At 40.1% G+C, this 11,519-nt stretch overlaps 1 long non-coding RNA gene across 1 annotated transcript; it reads right to left on the bottom strand.

Moving 5' to 3' along the window:
- Positions 1–776: 776 nt before the first annotated feature.
- LOC134287018 (uncharacterized) lies at positions 777–1,411 on the bottom strand. The gene is made up of 3 exons (XR_009996954.1): positions 1,239–1,411; positions 1,053–1,179; positions 777–991 (listed from the first exon to the last, which is right to left on the bottom strand). It is a non-coding gene; the product is annotated as an uncharacterized LOC134287018 (long non-coding RNA).
- Positions 1,412–11,519: the final 10,108 nt, after the last annotated feature.

The following is an 11,519-nucleotide window of genomic DNA, read 5'->3' as shown; positions in this document are numbered from 1 at the left end:
ATCTCGCAGAAAAGTGTTATGAATCGGCAGTTGCTTTTTGGTATCTGAGTATTATTTGCCATCCTCATCAGGCTTCTAATCAGACCTATGTTCTACCGTAATAATTAAAGAAATATCCTGATATTCTGTACTTTGTTTGGATTTCTTGGCGGTCGGTTCCCACCAACTGGTGCTTTGGCGTTAGTCGGAACTGAAGCTGGTCGAATTCCGGTGGAGTCAGAGAAAAGCTTCAGTCTGAAGCTTCTGTTTCAACACTGAATTTAATATGTCAAATCCATGTATTGTCGATTCAGTCAATCCAGCTTTCCACTGTACAGTTGAAGAAAAACACCCAGGAATAAGACTTGTTCCTATGCCAACAAATTCTTCGAAAACCTTTAACAATACCGCATAAATACGAAGCGTCTTGTTCTTGTCGGATTAATGAGAATTGCCCTTAAGACTGCTTAGAACCACTCTGCCATCCCTGACATCCAGGCCCTCGTCCTGGTCTCTCAGTTACGTCCAATATCCTTCATACCACCATCGAACTACATTCCCTCATTCCCCAGCATGCAGTATCAGAATTAAATACTTGGGCATTTTGAGAGAGCGAATGATATTCAGTGGGTATTCTGGATAAGAATCTTTTTACTGTCTGGTATCTGTGAGGAGAATTCTGGTAGGAATTCTTGATTTCTATTTTTCGTCATGAGTTTTAGGAGATCCTTGGTAGTTAGGAATTTAGAATGATTTCAGGGAGTATTTTTTGAGGGATGCAGGAATTCAAAAGAAAATTGATACTGAGAGATTTTAATAGCTAATAGTATATGACACAATCAAGATTGCTTCATGCGCTCAAATTTACACACATTTTTTTGTTTGGTATGCCGTGGAACTTTCGGGTCATACAGATCCTTGTGCAAATCTGGGGAAACTTCCGGACCGGTGTGTAAGAGTGCTAATAGAAAGCATTTCAGTATTTGGCGATTCATGGTCAGTTACGTCAACCCTAAAATAAAAAGAAAACTGATTAAATGTTTCAAAACTTAGGGTTCGTGCACCATAAAAACCGCTTCACCTAGGCGCACTCAGCCGCAGCAACGGCGCACCTGGATGGGAATCGCTCGCTGAAATCCTGTTAGGTCATCGCAGTTCGCAACTCCTTCTGGGTGGACGAAGGTCAAACGTTTCATTTTCCTAAAACAAAACAAATGTTAAATAGTTTGAACAAAACTCTTACTCAATAAGTTACCTACCAGAGTCTAAATTTTTCGTGTTTGTATTTGAATAAACATTAGTTCGTTGCTCATAGCAACATTAGCAGAGTAGAGTGCAAGGTATTATTATGCGAAGGTATTATAGTTTTTTGGTCTAGTACTTCATGAACCCCGAAATTTCAAACCAATGTATGGGAGTTGAACGACTTAATTAGGACTTTGCACTAGAGCCAGCTGGTGGTGAACACTTCAACCACAGACAAACAGACGTAACACTCTGATAATTCCCATCGTACACCGATTTAACGGTCTTTTTCAAAATTTGATAGTTGGCCAACTGCCCAACCGTGGCGCTCGCATAGTTTTTGTTCGAGTTTGACGTTTGCTCACTACCGCCACCTAGTTGGTGGTCGGCCAAACATAGTCCTTTTAGCATTGGGCGAATATGTTTCCGTGACTATGATTTGAATCGAAAAATGTTCGAAGTGTTACGTCTGTTTGTCTGTGCTTCAACCACAAATCGGAAAAAAAATAAAGGGGAGCCAGAGAAAATAGGTAGAGAAGCGAAGAGTGTGAAGCCAAAAATACCTTATCGAACCGTCAAACTGGTATCCTATCGAACAAAATCAACAAACCTTGACGATTGCCGCATAATTCAAGATAAGTATTGCGATCATTTGAACCAATTTTTTACCAATATTTTTAAATATTAAGGATATTACTGTAAATAACATTGATTCCTTAAATTGATGAAAATTTATTCTTTTTGGTATACCATTTAGATGATTTCTTGTTAATAATTCAGCAGCATAAATCATTTTCTAATGCAGTACACGAGAAAGACACTACCCTCGATAGGTGGATTAATCTGTTTTTCGGCAGTTGCCAACATTCTAGTGACGAAATCAAAACAGAAAAAGTGTTGCCGTTCAGACGGCTGTTCACTCTTCGCTTCTCTACCTATTTTCTCTGAGGGGAGCCACATTCTGCAGAGAAACGACTTCCAAGTTTATTTTCAAAGCATGTGTAAAAAATGCTGCGATCATTCATTTCATTTATCTGTAACGATTTCTGCACCTCGGCAATTTTAAATCCTACACATAAAGAATAATAAAGATGTTAACAAGTCCAAGGCTTGTGTAGTAGGCCGACCCTTATTTTGCACAAATTTGAAATGTTATAAGTTCGTTAGTGGAAAATGATCGTTTTAGCTAAGAAATGATCGTGTCAAAATTTGAAATCCATATCTCAAGGCTAAGTGGTCCCTCAAGGGGTCTAAAGTTGTCAAAAATGGTATGGGACTAAAAAAACATGATTTTTTTTTTCAACGAAAAAATACGCTATTCTACTAAAACCGGTGATTTTAGGACCCAAAAGGGCCGAAGATTTACTTAGAATTGCGATATCCCTACTCGTTTTTGAGTTATTGAACAAAATAGGATAGGTTTCCTTCGGGATCTAAAAAAATGGTCAAAAATGCTGATTTTTCGGTTGTTTTTTGTCAATAACTCAGAAACGAGTAGAGATATAGCAAATCTAAGCACATTTTTGGCCCTTTAGGGTCCTAAAATCACCGGTGTGTGAGCCAATCGTGCAGAGAGAACTGTCAAAGTGTGAGCCAAATGAACATGCTTATCGTTCGTAGGAAGGCGTCGTTCGAACGATATTGCAATCGGAACTAAATAAATTAAAATTATTTATTTTTAATATCGAGATATTGGCGGCATATGTATGTTTAATAAAAAGATAAAAATTTATTAATTCTGCTTTCAAAAGCTCATGCTTATGACGACACTTTTGTTGCTGCATTTGTCGAAAAAACTTCCATTGCTGCTTCTTGCTTCACTTCTGCCGATATGATTAGCGTAACACTTTTGCATTGAATTTCAGATTTCTTCGATTGCTCCGCTATTTCAACAAAATTTTGAAAAAAAAATTCTACCATAATTAGAAAATGTAAACAAAACAACTTGAACCACAACGAAGTCACGCACAAAGTTTGAACATCTAGCTTTGTAGCAAGTGTTGGCAGCTGTTGTAAACAAAACAAACAGCGTTGCCGAATCGACGTATGTAACTTCCGCTCATCCCTATGTAGAGAATTTCTAGACGTGAAGAACACGCTGCGACATGTACGCATATCAGCGTCGATCAGGGGACCGACCAATGCGAGCGAGGCTTGCGCTGATTGGTGTGTTTTGGGAATGCTGGGGTGGGATATATAAGTGATCGCATTTGCTCGAAGAGCGATCAGTTTTTGTGTAACAGTCAACGAATAAACATCGAAGAAAATTAACCCTCAAGCCCTCTTACTTGGACAGCCGAACAAATCAGCCTTTTATACCGCATTTAGTTCACTACTGGACTGCGAACTGCGACTTTATAAGTGCGAAAACGTAAATAAATGTGCGCGATTGCATCAAATCAGGTTGATGTCTTCCGCGCACTATTTCTTCAATCTATGGACACTGAGCGAAAAATTCACTTAAATTCTACTAGAAATCTAAAGTAGATTTTTTCCATCTAACTTAACATTTGAAACTTAAATGATTAGTAAGTGAAAATATTCTACTGAAAAAAATCAATAAAATTTAAGTGAAAATTTTCACTGCCAAATCATATAAATTTAAAATATTTCTTTAGCATTATTTCACTGGTTTTTGCTCTTATTATTATTTTATATGAAGGTTAATTCAAAAATTTGGTTCATCTCCATGCCATCGGAGACCACCAAATGGTTCCCTTGTTAAAGAGAAACACCTGAATTCATAGAACATATTGCCATCATCACACTCATGCATGGTTCGTTAGTGATGGCTGACAGCTACATGCTTCTATTTTGCATACTTTCGACTGCAGTAAAATCCACTTGAAAACCATATACAATTTATAATACGATGCAGTGCGAAATTTCCAATAACTTTCCATTGGAGATTCACTATACTTTCAAGCGGGTTTCACTTAACTCATGTGAACTCACTGAAAAATTGTTTTTTGAACGGTTACTTGACTTTTTCCAGTGAAATCAAAATGAAATTTCCTCTCAGTGGAGAACAAGTGCTTTGAAGACACCGAGTTGATTTGATGCAATCGCGCACTTTTATTAGCGTTTTCGCACTCGTGAAAACTAGTGCGATAGTCCAGTGGTGAACTAAAAGCGCTATACAAGGCTAACTACTTGAGAGTTTTTCAGAAGTCGTCGAGCTATCGTCTGCGGCTTTGTTCAGTGGGAAGAGCCGGCCAGTGTCCGTGATCGGACACCCCCAAACACCATAATGCCACAGTCAGTGGTAAATTGAAACATTTCATGTGGTGAATTAAATTAGTATGGGAAATTAACCGATTGCAGCGCCACGCTATTAGGGTTCGTTCAAAGGGAGGGGGTCTAGCGCTGTGTTACGCTACACATAAAAATTAAAAATTTCTCATACAAAAGTTTTTACGTGGGGGAGGGAGGGGGTCTGAAATGTTCAAATTTTGCGTTACGTTATATTTGAATGAGCCGATGTGTTACAGAAAGGGGTCTCGGAGAGTGTACGTTCGGTCGGACGCGCTAGTAATGTGCTTGTGAAATAAACAGTGATATTCGAGTGAAAAGGTGGACTTTTGTATCTGAAAAGTGTTTTCCCGGATAGTCAAAGTCGCGTTGATGGAAAATATTGTGTTTTCAACTGTCTGTGGCTCTTTAAAAGTGAACAAAATGTATTTTCCCCGTAACTTTTTCAGCTTCCATAGATGGGAGTTTTCGGCATGTTTTTTTTTTTTTCTTTCTTGCGGGTGCTATGGTGACGACACAAATGACCACTCTCGCGTTTTCTCTTCTGGCGCCGCGACGACTTGATACGAAAGAGAAGTGTGTGTGTACGCGTCGGCTCGTTTTTCGTGATGAACGATGAACGCGGTTGATATTCGTGCTACTGCTTGACGTGGATGTTTCGGTTGTATGCGCGTATGCCAGCAACCGCTCGCTGGTGGGGCGACAGTTCTTTGTCGCATGTTATGTCGTAAAGCAAACGTGTGTAGTGCATCGTCATCGAGAAACGTGAAGTGAAGGAAGTGTCACGTGTAGCATGATACCAATGCACATTGGGTACAAGTTTTGAGAAAAAAATTTAAAAAAAATCGGTGAATTGTTATGTTATTTTAAATCGCGCCATTTAGATGTTGTGTGGTTTGCTATAGTGTTGGGGGTGTGAGGAGTTAAAAAAATATATGCATCGACGATTTGGTCTAATGATAACCAATTATACGCGTGGCCGAGATGGAGCGAAAAAAACCGGAGTAAATTGAAGCAGACGATTCAACGATGACGGCACCGGCACTCTAGATCATGTTTGGTGAGATTGTTCTGATTATTATTATTGTTACTATGATTCACTAAATACGTGCCAGTTTTAAAGACATTGTCTTTAGAACAGGAAGTGTGTTTGTATTATCGTTATCCATTTGATAACGGTAATGCGCACATGCGGGGCTTATTGTAAGTGAAAGTAGCTTCTGAATGGAGTGTCTCTCCAACCATTCTGAAATGGGTCACTGGATCTGCAATAGAGCTATCACCGTCTAACTCCCGGACTAAAGCAATTTGCAATGACATCAAAACGCTATTGCAGAATGCTTTTTTCCATAATATCACTGCCGGACAGTGGGTGTTAGATGGAATACACACACACACACACACACGTTATATTTGAATGAGCCCTTGCCACTTGTGTTGCCGATGAAATATTCCTTACACAAAATTCAGATTGGACTTGGACGTCTGTTCTCTGTGGTTAAAAAGCAGTCCACACTGAGCCGAAGCATCCTCCTTTTAGCGACTGAAAAGTTATTCGCATGCGCCCCTTTACGAACATCAGTCGAAAATCGAATGACTGTCAGACGGTAGCATCCGAGCATGGTTGACGCTACCGTATGAGAATCATCCAAACATTAAATTGAACTCCTTCCAAACGGAGGTGTTGATCTTTCTTAAACTAAATGGATATCTGCTTGAAGTTATCTGACTTAATCACCGATTTGTGGATGAATGGTTTGTTGAATATTTGTATTCTCTAATTATTATTTATATTCAAAATTATTATAAAAAATGAGGAAATGAAAATTAAACACTTGTGTAAACTTTTTATTGAAGATCAAAATATATCTAATTATTATGTACACTTTTCAAATGATTATTTGTACCAAATTAAAAATCAAACGCTACATATCGATGACAGGCAGAAATTTTGATCGTAGCGGTTCCTCCCTCCATGATGGCGAAAGTTTTTTTGCTGCCCGATCGCTTGCTGTTCCTCCGGGAAGGGGTGCTGCCAAGGGGTAGATCACTCTTTGAATGTACATTCGATTTGCATTTGATGTCTGCAAATGCATTTTTATGTTTTTCCATCAACTTAGCATTGGAATATGCGAATGTCAAACCAAAAGTGTTGAAGAAAATTGTTGTGATGGATTCAATTTAGTTTTCACAGTGGAAATATAGAACCGAAATCGTGAGTAAAGTTGTATTAATTAAAGGTCAACAAACTTATAACACGGACATTTTTGCAGGAGTAGCTCCGATTATGGATGCAACGACTGTTGGACTGGATTCTCCATAAATAAAAATATAGTATTATTGTTATTACAGTGCGCGACATGGTACGTTAACGCGCAATGAAGGTGTGGAGAATACAGCAACCAGCTGAAGCGGGTGGCAATGTGGGCGGAAGCCAGTGGAAGCACTGGGTATGACGAGAGGGTTGTAGTAGCAGGTATCGAAACCCTCCTTTCGGAAATCTCAACAATAACACAGATTTGCTACTCACTGAGTTTTATTTATTAGTGATCAAATGTAAAGAATTCGAGAAATATATTGAGTTGATTGTAGAACATAGACGTAAACGGTTTTGTTATTCGCATCCTAAAGAATGCCCCAATAAAACTTATTTTCGGAATGTAACAAAGAGAAAATCTAAGAGAAGATCGGGCGATGGCACTGCGGGAAGGATGACGAGAAATGTTCGGGATCAGCGAAACCTGTGCTCGCAGCGAGAAGTGTAAAGTTTTTTTTGATCAGGGCTGCCACGTTGGGGCCTCCGATCCGTGAAATTGAGGGCTGTTCCAACCTTGAGGGCGAGGTTTTACGATTTGTGCTGTTGACGGACTAGACTGAAGCACCCGCTAACAAGGGAATATTTCACGACGATCTACAGTAACTCTCATCAAGCCGCCGCCACCGATAATCCCACTCTTGCTCAAGATCAGCTTCAGGCAGTCGCATCGTCGACTCATTCGTCCCGCCAGAATTCATCGACCGCCGGATCGTGTAAGGCACCCCCTGAGACGCTATTCCGCCAACGGTTTGCTGGCGTCGCTGCTCTTTGACCCTCCGTTAGCTGTTCCGCCAAAGTGCTGCATCGACTCCGGACCACGACCTGTCACCTCCGCCTGGTACCTCGCGCCTACACCACCTGGTCCGCGATACCACCAGATCTTCGGGCAGCAAAAGTAAATTGTATCGTTGTGCTAGACAGTTAGCACGTTAGAACTATTTGAAACTCATTTGTTGTTCAAAACTGACAACTGCCAACCATCAATCATTGTAGCAAGCCATGGGTTGTCAATTTACTGAATGAATGAATGAATGCATTGAAATGCATTTGAATGCAAACAATTTTGTTGATAAATCAGATGTTGCAAGAGTGATCCACCCCTTGGGTGCTGCTGACAAGAATTGCCACCGCTGGAAGTCTCACCAAGTCCGTCGGCTTTGCGGACAATTCGAAGAGGAAACCTCGCGAGGGAACACCATGGCGATCTTCTGGAAATAGAGAATATACACAGAAATGATGAAAAATCTAGTAAAATCTATCTATATATATACAGGGTGTTAGGTTCCTGAGTGCAAACTTTTTAAAGGGTGATAGAGGACCATGAATGGAGAAAAAAATGTTCTACGCATATGGTCAAATCTCAACCGTTACGTAGTTATTGAACTTCCCATGTTTTTGACTCTTATTGCCTTAACTGGCAATAACTTGAAAATGGCCAAACTTTTCGAAGTTTTTTTACCCTTATTTGAAAGATTATTGAACTTTCCATCAAATGGCGTCTTTGAATCGATTGGTTTAGTTAAATAACTAAGTTTTCTAGAGCAAAATAGCTAAAAATAGCGTATTTTTATTAGTTTTTGTCAATTATCTTTGAAACATGCGTAATAAATTAAAATTCTTTCTTAGGCAAAGTTGTGGGCCCGGTTACACTCAACAATTCGTTCTTTGACACTAAACTACTAGCTCTTATCGTTTTCTTGCAATATTGATTCAAATGTGCGGCACAATGCGCAAAAAAGTGCTTTCCATGACAGTTGCAAATTTATGATCTGAAATGCGATGTTAAAATCGAAATTGCAACAAAATGATAAGAGATAGAAGTTTGATGTCAAAGAACGAATTGTAGAGTGGAACAGGGGCCACAACTTTGCCTAATAAAGAATTTTGAATTATTACGCATTTTTCAAAGATAATTGGCAAAACTAAATTAAAACACACTACTTTTGAGCTTTTTGCTGTAGAAAACTTAGTTATTTAACTAAACCAATCGATTCAAAGATGCCATTTGATAGAAAGTTCAATAATCTTTCGAATAAGGGTCAAAAAACTTCGATAAGTTTGACCATTTTCAAGTTATAGCCAGTTAAGGCAATAAGAGTCAAAAACATGGGAAGTTCAATAACTACGTAACGGTTAAGATTTGACCATATGCGTAGAACAATTTTTTTCTCCATTTATGGTCCTCTATCACCCTTTAAAAAGTTTGCACTCAGGAACCTAACACCCTGTATAAATGCAGTGGCATACGTGGGACCGCGCATAACTTGCGAACGGCTGGACAGATTTGGGTCGTCTAAGTTTTGTTCTGTTAGTTTTCACCCAAGGAAGGTTTATGAGGCCAAAAACATTGGAAAATTAGGAGTTTTTGAAAATCGGGGTTTCGTACATTTTGAACGGGGACTTGGGCGCTTGGCTAGGGACTTGAAACGTCAAAAAACGCAGTAGGCAAGACAAAGTTTGCCGGGGACAGCTAGTTTCATAAGGTTTCATATAAACCACTAACAAACTTACCCATAATCCAAAAACGGGAATTATCCTCCTTCGCGTGCATTTATCGGCAGAATAAATATGGCGTTTCCCATTTACCATTTCGTTGAAAGTTCTTTGAATTGAAATCCTACCAGTTTTGAATGATGTGCGTTTAGGGGCGCGTCTGAACCATTTGTCATTCAATTCGCGGATGATTTGCAGGCGGTTCTTTTGTCATACGAAAATCAAATGATGCAAAATACTGCACTGGTATGAACAATCAAATGCTAACCAAATGAAATGTTTTCGAAAAAAACGAGTTTAACGCATTCGGCTTCAACCGTTATTTGGTTTCAAGAGGATCTGGTTTATGGAAAGAGGGAAGGACAAATCAGACGATATAAGGAGGATGTTTGGGTTCAGTGCAGTTAAACAGCAGTCAGTTATCGAGCGGATGTTGTATTCCTGTAGTTAACAATACAGTGAAAGGCGGCTTGCAGTAATGACAAGCATAAAAATGTTTTTAAATTTACCATGGCAAAACATGATCATCGACCCACCAACGCTTCTTGTGTGCGTTTTGTTTCTGCTCACATCAACCGGTTCGATAGCCGAGTGGTAGCGTGCGAGCCTGGTGATGTCAAGGTTCTTGGTTCGAATCCGGTTGCGAACAAAAACTTTTTTTAATTGAAAATCGAGTCCATGGTAAAGTTGAAAACATAATTCTGTTGAATTGAAACGAAACTCAGTCTGCACAAATTTAGTGGCGTTGTGTATTAGCGCATTTGCCCAAAAGTACACGCGGCGAATCCCTGAGGAAAGGAACAGCCGCGTTTTTTGTTCCCCTTTTACTCCATTCTTATGGGAGATAACATTGCGGCGTTTCCTCAAGTGCGGCTGTTCCTTTCCTCAGGGATTTGCCGCCTGGAATTTCGTGCAAATGCGCGTTTGGAACATTACAAAGGCCGCGCGGTGTATCATATTCAGCAAACCAGTCAATATTTAAATTGACCCTCAGAATAGTAATTTTCAAGCCGCCGTTCAGTGTACAGTCCGGATTCGCTGGTTGGGTCACGACTGCGCCCCGATTAGCGAATCGTGTTCGTTCGTTGGGACAACTGACCAAAATGCTCTAGACACACGCAAGTGACGAGAAATACGTCACGGAATACTCACATACTTGCGTAAACGTTCTGTATACAGGAGCTGTGATGCGACGGCGGTCAGACGTCAAACTCATTTTGACATCTATTTTGACATTGACAGTGCTTTTTAGTTGGGTTTTGCCCCAACCAGTGAACATTCAACCATCGAGACAGCCCATCTAACGAGCTCTCAACGAACGAGTCGTCACTGTACAGCATAGATAAGATCTGTTGTGTAGGTAGCAAGAAGAGGAAGCAACCAACCGTATATTAAAGTTGGTAAAACATATTTAATGAACGATTAGAACCTAAAGGGTCTCCAGTTAGCCTAGTGGTTAAGGCAATGGATCGCCAATCCGGAGACGGCAGGTTCTATTCCCGTTCCGGTCGGGAAAATTTTCTCGACTCCCTGTGCATAGTGTATCATTGTACTTGCCTCACAATATACAAATTCATGCAATGGCAGGCAAAGAAAGCTCTTCAATTAATAACTGTGGAAGCGCTCAAAGAACACTAAGTTGAAGCGAGACAGGCCAAGTCCCAGTGGGGACGTCGAGCCATAAAGAAGAAGAAGAAGAAGAACCTCAAAATGAATCCGAAGCTTAAACTAACAAATTGACTAGTCTCCCATATCGTTACACCTAGAGATCACCACAGCAGACGGAATCTCAAATCGACCACGTTCTGATAGACGCACGACACTTTTCCGACATTATCGACGTTAGGACCTATGTGGCGTCAACATCGACTCCGACCACCTAGTGATGATCAAACTGCGCCCAAAACACCCCGTCATTTACAATGTACGGTACCAGCGACCACCAAGGTACAACCAAAGTCCAAATAAAGTCGTAGCACTCAGGCTCAATCCGGGTACCACTTCTAGTACTACATTTGGTCCCCGGTACCCAAGTTTGACGTTTGGCTTACTACCTTATTTTTTACTAACTTTGTGACGCAGTAGCTCACGATGATGTAGTAGTTCATAACAGCAAACTAATTTCAATGTGTCATGATTATCTCGCAGAAAAGTGTTATGAATCGGCAGTTGCTTTTTGGTATCTGAGTATTATTTGCCATCCTCATCAGGCTTCTAATCAGACCTACACGGA

This window comes from Aedes albopictus, chromosome 2 (genome assembly GCF_035046485.1).
Source record: "Aedes albopictus strain Foshan chromosome 2, AalbF5, whole genome shotgun sequence".
In the NCBI taxonomy this organism is placed as follows: Eukaryota; Metazoa; Arthropoda; class Insecta; order Diptera; family Culicidae; genus Aedes; species Aedes albopictus.
The sequence above is the reverse complement of the archived record's forward strand: the minus strand, read 5'-3'. Positions and strand labels throughout refer to the sequence as shown.